This window comes from Myotis lucifugus, unplaced genomic scaffold, assembly GCF_000147115.1.
Source record: "Myotis lucifugus unplaced genomic scaffold, Myoluc2.0 scaffold_499, whole genome shotgun sequence".
NCBI classification, from domain to species: Eukaryota; Metazoa; Chordata; class Mammalia; order Chiroptera; family Vespertilionidae; genus Myotis; species Myotis lucifugus.
In genome coordinates this window covers 177,607-188,501 of record NW_005871547.1, presented here as the reverse complement: position 1 = coordinate 188,501, position 10,895 = coordinate 177,607, and positions in this window count along the sequence as shown.

The window sequence follows — 10,895 nt, the reverse complement described above, 5'->3', positions numbered from 1 at the left end:
TATTTCTCATGGATAACATAGGTAGTGTTACTATATCAGAAGACAGATTGTTATAAATGATTGCAAAGATCTGGTTCAATCCTAACTTTCTAAAATTTGCATCATTTTGTCACATTTTTATTGAAAATGCAGCCTTTGATTATGTTGAAATGCAGATAGACACTCTTGCTCATAATCATACAATTAGGAAGCAAATCTGCCATTTTATTTTTATTTTATTTTATTTTTTGAAGGAGGAAAGTTTAACCTTTATTTGGCAGATCTGCTAGTCCAGGGGAATTCTGGATCCAAAGCCTGAACTCCAAATCTGCCATTTTAATTCTGTATTCCTCAGCCTACATTTTAACCATAATGCTTAAAACCATCATACAACCCTCTCCTTTCCCGTTCCCCATGATGGTGTCCCTTCTGAAACAGAAGTAGTAAGAAGAGGGGAATAAGAATAGTGATAAACAAGGGTATTGTGTTAAACTTACTATTCTTCATATTATCTCTCTTAATTCTCCTAAGTGCACTACAGAATAAGTGAAGAAAATACCCTACTCCATTTGTAGATGAAGCACAGAGTAATTAATGACTTCTTAAGTAGAACTAGTTAAGATCCCATAGCTAGTGAGTGATGAAATGGAATTAAGAATCTAAGTAAAGTCTGGCTGCAGAGTATCACTGGAGAATTAGATAGCGGAGCAGATGTGGTGGAGATTAGAGACAGAATATGCAGCCACAATTCTTCAAATGCACTTTGCCCAGTTCTCTCCACTCTGATTTACTGTGTGGGCATGACCCTCCCCAATGACTCTTAACAAGCTTACAGCCCACATCTGTCCGGCATTTTCCTTCAGCCTCTTAAACATGTTTTTCTTTACCAAGTAGCTCTAAAGCCATATTAGTATCTTGGTTGTGTTCTTTCATTTTGTTTCTTCCATTCTACTCCTTTACACATTCTACTAATCCCACAGGCATGTAAAAGCCCTGAGTGATGCAGAACAAAATTAGAATCTGCCTCAGGAAGCTAGAGAAGGAAAGGTGGTAGTCGTTTATATATTTATACTTTCAACATTTTGTCTGTGTCATAGGAACATAAACAATACTCCATGAAATAGAGAAAACACAATCACAGTTATTCTAAACAGTCTTCAACATACCCTAGGCATTCCCTAATCCTTATCTCAAAGCCTCTGTTTAGGCTGTGACCAAGTCCTCAGAGAGGCCATCCATCAAACATATCCCTATCCAAATCATACTTCTCCTAAAAAGACTTCCTCAAGACCCATCACAATCAGAAAACCTTCAGTGTCTGGCATTCTATTTCTTGCTTCTCAGAACTCCTACTGCCCTTACATAGAATCTAATACAATTGCATTTTCAATAGACTTCTAGCTTTTTTTATATGCATTGTTTTTTTTCCATTTGGTATAGATTATTTCTCAGAAAAAAAGATCATGTTCTAAAGATATAAGTTAATTTCACTGATGAAGATGGAAAATGAAAAAATATCGTAGGAGATCTTTAGGCAAGACACATTGCAGCTAAATATCTCCTCACTGTTCTCACTCACTGTATGAAAAAGGTATTTTTGAAAAGCAAAAGAGGTAAGATCATTAAAACAAGTAAAGCTGGAACTCAGATTAAATTACATGCAGTCTTGCCATGGTTTTGACATTCTTCCTGCCTTTACTTTTTAATAGTATGACAGTTTATCTAGTTTCAATAGTAGTGTTAAAATTTGTATCCCTGAAATGCAGCCACGAATGTGGCCTAGAGGTGGAAGAATTTTGAATTGTCAGATAGTACACGGATCATTAACCATTTTCAGGAAGAGAGGGTCCAAAATTGGATTTTGACATAAGTAAAGTCAAGAACATGATTCATGAGCTTGCGCTAGATTCTCCCTGGGTTATTTAAGGTACCCAGATGGGAGAGGTTGTACCAGTTCATTTTTCTAAGCAAAGTCATATTTCTTGAAGGGCAAGAATGGTAAAAGGTTGCAGATAGCAAAATGCCAGTTTTACATTACAGTAAATTACCCAGACATGTGACAGTATGCAATTTTAAATAATTGAAAAGAGGACTATTGTGGGGCTGAACCATATTCTTCTTAAATTCTTATGTTGAAGCTCTAACCTCAGAATGTGACCATTTATTGAAGAGACTGTCTTGACTCCATGGTATGTTCTTGCATCCTTTGTCAAATATTAATTGGGCATAGTGGTTTGGGTCAATTTCTGGGTTCTCTGTTCTATTCCATTGGTCTATATGTCTGTTCTTGTGCCAGTACCAGGCAGTTTTGAGAATAGTGGCTTTGTAATACAGCTTGATATCTGGTATTGAGATCCCTCCTACTTTGTTCTTCTTTCTCAGGATTGCTGCAGCTATTTGAGGTCTTTTTTTATTCCAGATGAATTTTTGGAGAGTTCATGCTAGGTCTGTAAAATGCTGTTGGTATTTTAATGGGGGAGTGCATTGAATCTATAGGTTGCTTTGGGTAGTATGGACATTTTAATGATGTTAATTCTACCAATCCATAAACACGGTATGTTCTTCCATCTGTTTATGTCTTCCTCTATCTCTTTTTTCAGTGTCCTGTTATCCTTTTTGCATTACTTATTACATATTATTTTAATTCCTTAAACAAAAATAGCATAATATGCGCACTAATATTTTTCACTTTGTAAATTTTATTTAAATTACACACATACATACACATACACACAATATCCATACATGTCATCTTCCTTATTCTTTTAAAAAACTATATAGTACTTTATTGTGTGGCTATCCCATAATTTACTCGACAAATCTTTTATTGAGCATTTGAATTGTTTCCACCTTTTTCTGTTACAACTAACATCTGAATAACCTTGGCATATGGTATGACATATATGTTGTGTGTGTGTGTGTGTGTGTGTGTGTGTATATGTATGTGTGTATATATATATATATTTATATACAGTTTATACAGTTTATAGTTATAGAAGTTCTAGAAGGAGAAGTACTGGGCCAAAAGGAAAGGTATTTGTAGTTCTGTTCAATATTGCAAAATTCCTCTTCACATAGGTGTACCACTTTCCATTCTCATCATGAAATATGTGAGCGCACTGTTTTCTCCATAGCCTTGACAGCAGAGTGTGCAGTCAAGCTTTTGAACTTTTGCCAACATGTTGTATGACAAATAGTATCTTAGTTTAGTTTTCATTTTCATTTATCTTATTGCTAGAGGCCCGGTGCACGAATCGTGCACCGGTGAGGTCCGGCCGGCCTGATGATCAGACTGGGCCAGTCAGGGATGGGCAGCGAGCCATTGGCTGGCCGGCCCCACCCCTGGTCGAACTCTTGGTCAAGGGGTCAATTTGCATATTAGCCTTTTATTATATAGGATGAGTGAAATGGAACATCTTTTCATACACTGAAGGGCCATTAACTATATTGTTGCCATGAACTGTCTGTTCCCTTTTTCTTTTTTATTGGGTTTCAGGGTGTATTTTCAAAGGAGAGCCAACTGGGCTTCCAAACAAATTGAACATGGTATGTAAAAGGTAGATACTAGTAAACCATCCTGGCAGGTGTGGCTCAGTGGTTGAGCGGTGACCTATGAACCAAGAGGTCAAAGCTCGATTCCTCATCAGGGTACATGTTTGGGTTGTGGGCTCAATCCCCAAGACGGGGCATGCAGGAGTTAGCCGATCAATGATTTTCTCTCATCAGTGATGTTTCTAGCTCTCTCTCCCTCTCCCTTCCTCTGTCTAAAATAAAATTTTTTTAAAAAAAAAAGATAAATCAAGTGTAACTCCAAGGTCTTTGTTCAGCAACTGGAAAGATGAAGTTGCCTTGATGTGGTATAGGGAAGGGCGCGACCAGAGCAGAGTCAGGTTATCAGGTCAAGGATTGAGATTTCCATGTTCATTGTTGAATTAAAACCGACTGTTGGACTGTTGCACTGTCTGAACATGTTAAAGAGATCTGTTGTAGAGACGTGAAGCTAAGAATCGCTGTGGTAGAGATGCTAGTGAGTGCCACGACACTGATGAGGTTATACAGTGAGGAGTGTGGGAGAGAAGAGAAGAAAACCAAAGATTAAGTCCTGAGTCCTGGACATGAAAGGTTAGATACCAGAGGATGCTCCCACAGAACATCAGTGAGGTAGAGAAAAACAAGGAGAATATTGTGCCATGAATCAAGTAAAGAACTCATATCGCAGAGAAACAAGTGAACAAGGCTGGTGATAGGTGCAGGAACATGAGGAGAGATGATTTAGCACTGAGTTAGAAGTTCCGTTCTCCTGCATCTCACTCTGGAGCCTCACTTCCAAGCCATCTTCCTCCACTCCCAATTTTGCCTGGCTGGTTTTTTGTTACCTTTCAAACTTGTTTGCATAGTGAAACCTTTTCTAGACTCCCGGGGGAGCACATGTTCTTGTCATTTGCTCTCTCTGAGCCCGGAATTCTCCTTTATAGACTCTATCAGTCTCTTGTACAGCATTCTATCTTTTCCTTATACTAGAACATAAGCTCCCTGAGGGCAGAGGCAATTTCCCTCTTCTTTGTAGCTGAATTCCAAGGTGCCTTTGTAGCTAAAAAGTACTCAAGTCATATTTGTTGAATAAGTGCCTTTGTACCTATGTCCTATGTATACCGTCCACACGCATGTAAGTTAATCAAGTGCCCACTCTCATTTTTATTCATTTAGTGCTTTCGAGACCTATTTTATATAAATTAAAAGTATATATACCAGATGTTTTAATTATGGTAATATGATGCCATTGCAGGATAAATTGTCAATGGGAGATAATGATAGCTACAGAACACAGATGGAAAATGATGATTTTATAAATAAAAAAGGTGTCAAGAAATAAGGACTCATTTTGAGCATAAGCATGCATCCTTTTTTTTAGAAAAATCCATATCAATCTCTCTGAAAAAAATTTTAAATACTTCATTCTCTAAAATGACATTAGTGAAAGGTTAAACACATAGACTTTGAAAATCAGACCTCTTACTTGATTAAAGCATTGCCCCCTTTGTAAATATGATACAAAATGGTACTATGCTCACCAGGTGATAAAATCTGACCACATAAGGTCAGATTTTAAAAATTAAACTTTTACTCTAAAGATTAACAAATTAATTTTTAAGTTAAAAAAATCATATCATCCTAAAATTCCTAATTTCTGTTGATAGGGTAACATTTTTGGGAGTGCTGGGGGAGACAGAGGCAGATGAATGAATGGTAATAGGATATATAAGGTAGTAAAATGCCATGAGGCTTCTGAGAAAGGAGATATTTACATTGACATGGGTGGGAAAGAATATGAATTACATAATCTAGTTGTTTAAGGCAGATAGGATTGGCCTCATCGACATGTGACTTGTCCAGTTGCATAAGGCCGCTCACTTTGAAGGGCCCCACACTTGGTTAATGATCTGCTATTTCCATCCTCAAATTTTTAAGACTCCTGCAACAAGGGGCTGCATTTTCCTTTTTCACAGGGGCTCACAAATTACGTGGCCAGTCTTGAGGATGGATAATTATGGGAAGGATCACTGTAACAAAGTTAAGAAAAGAATACAAGCAAAGGATTATTAGGAGGCTGTGAGTTCAGTTTTATTAAAGTAAAAGCTTTAGAGAGATGCAGGAGTGTTTTTCAAAAGTTTATTAGACACAACTCTGGCAGCATAGCACACAACTTGTTTCTCTTCCTTGTCATCTGTCACCTGTCCTTCCAGGTGCAAACTCATTAGTTCTAAAATAATATGAAGTTCGTGAAGCTGCAATTTATAACATCTCTCTGTCTGTATGCATTTTAATTACTGGGTTCTGATTTACACAGTTTGATCAAGGTTGTAATGCTAATGTCTTAAGGACTCAGGATTCATTTCATCATGAGCTAGTTATGCAAATAAAATCAAATGACATAGGAAGAGAAAGGGAGAAGGAAAAGGAACACAAAGCCCTAGTAACCTGTACTGATTGCTTGCTGGAGCTCTCTTTTTTCAAATCCCACCTGAACAGTCGTATGACTTCCTGAATCTTTAAGGCTATACCTTTGACTTCCTCAACAACAAGGCTTCTAAAAATGTTCATTAGTAATTGTGCATAGTCAGAATTACCATTCTGTAGTTTATATCCATGGTCAACTTATGTTCAACTACTAAATATCTTGCACACAAATTTGGAACAGTGAAAAAACAATTAAGAGGATAAGGAATGCCATCCCTACATAGAACAGGACAGATAATGGTTATTTTAATAAGAATTGACCAGCATGCCCTGGCTGGTATGGCTTGGTTGAGCATCAGCCCATGCACTGAAAGGTCACCTGTTTGATTTCTGGTCAGGGCACATGCCCAGGTTGCAAGTTCAATGGGAAACAACCACTTGATATATCTCTGTCACACCAATGTTTCACAACCAATTGATATATCTCTGTCACACCAATGTTTCTCTCTCTCTCTCTCTCTCTCTCTCTCTCTCAAATCAATAAAAACATTTTAAAAAATAAGCCTCAAAAAATAATTGACTAGTATGGGATGTCAGAGTCATTGTCCTAGTGTAGCTCATCTTACAGTGTAAATAATTATAGGTAGTTTACATTAATTTCACATAGGTATTCTGAGTACACCATATATTTTGACAGATAATTATTCACACAGTGGCATGACAAAAACCTAGCCCATTTTTTGTAAAAATACAACCATGTATAGTCAACTGATCTTTGACCAAGAAGCAAAGGCAATTCTATGAAGAATGGATAGATTGTTCAACAGATGGTACTGGAACAACATGCAAAATAAAGTGAATCTAGACACTGGCTTACAGTGTAGGAGCTTACCCTATAGGCTCAAAAAAATGAAGAGTTGGACAATGGCTCCTCTGAGAGTGATGTACAAATACAGACAGCCCCTTTGTCATTTAATAAAGGAAATAACCAGTTAGAGTTTGGAATATTTAAAGTCCACATAGCAGGTCATTTCCTTCTTAAAGGCAGACCTTCAGAAAACTATTCATTATCAGAAGTTTCTTTGGAAGATATGATCTTAATCAGACCAAAGAGAGTTCAACAAGTTGAAAGATGCACTAAATGGCCTTCCCAATGGACTATGTACTCCAGGCCCATTTGCTAAGGGAGGCTCCCCATTGCAGTATGGCATGTCTGTGCTTGCTCTGCAGCCATCATTTCCCCACATTTCTATAGCTCTCCAAACCCCCTTTTGAGCAATATCTTTTTTTGTTTTGTCTTTTAATTTTTATCCTATATAATAAAAGCTTAATATGCTAAGTGTCCGGTCTTTGGTCATCTGTTCAACCAATCAAAGCATAATATGCTAATGATATGCTAGGCCACTCAACTGCTTGTTATGATGTGCACTGACCACCAGGGGACATACTGGTAGGTTAGCTTGCTCCTGGCGTCTGGCTGATTGGGACTGTGGGAGATGGGCCAGACACACCCTGGAGTCCTCCTGTGGTCCCTCCCCATCTGGCCAACCTCCCATGTTCCCCCACCCAAGACCTGATCATGCACCGGTGGGGTCCCTCGGTCTGGCCTGCACCCTCTTTCAATCCGGGCAGAGGGACTGCCCTCCCCCCAAGTGCACAAATTTCATGCACTGGACCTCTAGTTTTATATATTTATTAAAGGCCCAGTGCATGATGGGTGCCGCCATCTTGTAGCTGTGGGTGCTGCCATCTTTGAGAGCGGGGCAGTCAATTAGCATATTCCCTCTTTATTAGATAGGATTGAAAGCTATTATGCAAATAGAGTACATAGCTCAGTTTCTGACATCAGTTAAACACTCCATAAATATTATGCTTTTATTATCAAAGAGCAAGCTTATTTCCAGGATTTGGGGGATGCCTTTCCTTTTCTTTCATATGTTACCAAATATAAATTAATCAGTACACCAAAATGCCCCTGGCTGCAGTGCATAAAGGCCTGACTTAGGCACAGTGCTACACTAATAAGATGGGTAAAATGATCCAGTCAAAAAGAACTTTGATTTGGGAAGATGAGTATGGGAATGAAAATGAGGGAAGGTAGAAGTGAGTGTTGACCAGTATCTGAACCTTTGGATAAAGCTATGCCTAAAGCTTTTCACTTAGATGAACCAACTTCTCCTTCCCTCCCTTCCTCCCTTCCTCCTCCCTTACTCCCTCCCTTACTCCCTCCTCCTCCTCCTCCATTTGGGTTGGATTTTCTGTTACTTGAAAACTACAGTTTCTTAACTGATACAGCATATGGCACAGGGATTTTGTTTAAAATCCAAATGAGAGAACACATAGTAAACTTATAACATGGAATGAAGTCTGTAACACCTTCACACTTTTGCTGTACATTTTTGTGCCATCATAATTTTAAAGTATTGTCCTTTACAAACTGGGTATTGTGAATTAAAGAGGAAGAGGAGTGGCGTTACTGTTTCTCATAAACCAATTGCTGGGCTACAGTTTCTCCTCTTTGTCAGGAGGCCACAGAACTGAAACCAAGCTGGGAGACTCTGGGGAAACTACTCCCAACTCCTCTGTGAGAACAGTCTCCTAAATGAGGGAAGAGGTGCAGAGGCTGGACCGCATGGCAGCCAAGTTGCTGTAGTTGAGAGCATTGCAGTTCTGCCCCCGGTACCTCGGGTCTCCTTGTGGATGTCAGATCCCGTGGGTTAACAGGTAGATGGACCATATACACAGCTGGGGAATGAGAGCCTCTCTTGAACATCAGCTCCACTGACTGTGCAGAATGATATTTCTTACACGTTCTTTTTTTGCTGCATCTGATTCTAGTTCCTCTGGGAAAGGGACAGTATGCTTACCTATAAATGAATAAACCTCAACCAGTACCTTTTTTATATTATATGACTCACAAGACATATTTTAGTTTTGACTATGTCTACATGGAGATTTCAAATAATCACTAACAACACTTGTGAATGTTTATTTTAAAAATATCACTGTAACGAAGATATGAAAAACATATACGTATATGATACTTTTAGGTATACGCTTCTGGTCTATTAAAAAGGCATTTTAAATGTTTATTTCACTTATTAAATGTAAAACTTTAAAATTTGGAATTTATTTTTAATCTGTGGTGTTACCTTCATTTGTCTACAAAGAAGAAATATTTAAGGAGGCCATTGTACATCTAAGTAATAGAATTCCATGGCTCATTTTCGGATCAGGATGATAGTTTTAACCTAACAGCTTTTCAGTAAATACTTACTGAAATTATATAAATACATATTTCTCATCATTTATAGAAAGAGTTTTAATAGTTAAATAAGCTATTTTGTCCACTTTTACTCTTATTAAATATTTTCACTTTAATACTGAAGTTTGACTTAAAAATGTGCTCTAAGACATTAGCACATTCAAGTCAGAGTAGCCTCAAAGGGTGTTTAGAGGAGGCAATATTTGGGTAGTTAACACTAAACATTTTCCCAGAGGCTACTTAGGTAGAATAAGTATGTGGGGCTGACAGAAAATGAAGGAGAAACACTGTTTCCCTTTTTTTTCTTTTCTGGTTCCTTCTCATCTCCCGTTCCTCCTTGCCACCCAGGTCCCCATGCTGAAGGTGACCTTTAGGAGGTTCCATATAGTGTGCCTCATGCTCTAGCCTTAATCATCTCTTTTCCTGTTAAAATCCAGTTATCCGTTTCCTTCTCTAAGAACCTTGCAAGAAAACAGGATTTCATTTGTTTTGTTTTTGTTTGTTTCTTATTTTACAAATTGTCTCCTGAGAGTTTTCTTTTTTTGAAAGAGAGAACTCTAAACCTTTTTGATGGCTTCACTCCATGTCTACATAATATATTTTTAAAAAAAGAAGATGAAAAGCAAAATAGAAGGAAATACAATGTGAAGAGATGAGTAATACCTCTGTCTTCCACAGGAATTCATGGCTCAGACACAGGGTCACTGAGATTTCAAACCTGACATATTAGTAACAGCACAAGATAAACAGAATACAAAATGGACATGACAAATTTGATTTATTCTAGGCAGAGATTTACCAATCGAGGGATAGCTGTTGTTATATGAAATTATAAATGCTACCATCACATGCTGGAGAAGATAAACAATCTTTTATTCACTTAGCTTTTCCATGTCTGAATTTAAGCTGGAAAAATGCTTTCCATTTATGTGCATTTAAAGGTTAAATCCTGTGACCAAAGTAAAAATAAGCACTAAAAAATGGAGTTTGATTTAAGTAGTGCCTCTGAACCTCCTCCTTGTCATTCCAGTAGAAGTAATTCATTGCTTGGTGGTGAGTCAAGACATTTGATCATTTTCAGATTATTTATATTTTGATTCATTTTTCATTTTTATTATTTTGCCTCATGCAAGTTCATGCTCATTTAAATGAGGTCAAGCTCTTAGTTGATCCCTGAAGGTGTTTTATACCATTTTCCTACTTCAGGTACCTTCTCTATATCAGGTGTGTGCCTTTGGTAACATTTTGTGTGTGTGTGTGTGTGTGTGTGTGTGTGTGTGTGTGTGTGTGTTTCACTGATTTCAGAGAAGAAGGAGGAGGGAGAGAGTGATAGAAACAGCAGTGATGAGAGAGAATCATTAAGCAGCTGCCTCCTGCATGCCCCCTCCTGGGGATCGAGCCCGCAACCCGGGTATGTGCCCTTGACTGGAATTGAACCTGGCACCCTTCAGTTCTCAGGCCAACGCTCTATCCACTGAGCCAAATGGCTAGAGCATGGAAACATTTTTGCACATTTCCCAAGGAAGTAGGAGGAGGAATTTGTTAAAAAGGTTAGTGGATGAATCAGTAGTTAAATTATGCTCAAATATTTAATAGATCTCTAAGGTATTAAAGTTCTCTGTGGATCTGTTTGACTGCTATTGTCAATTTTTGGTGGCTAATTTTCTTCATCAAAGAAATGGAATATTTGCTG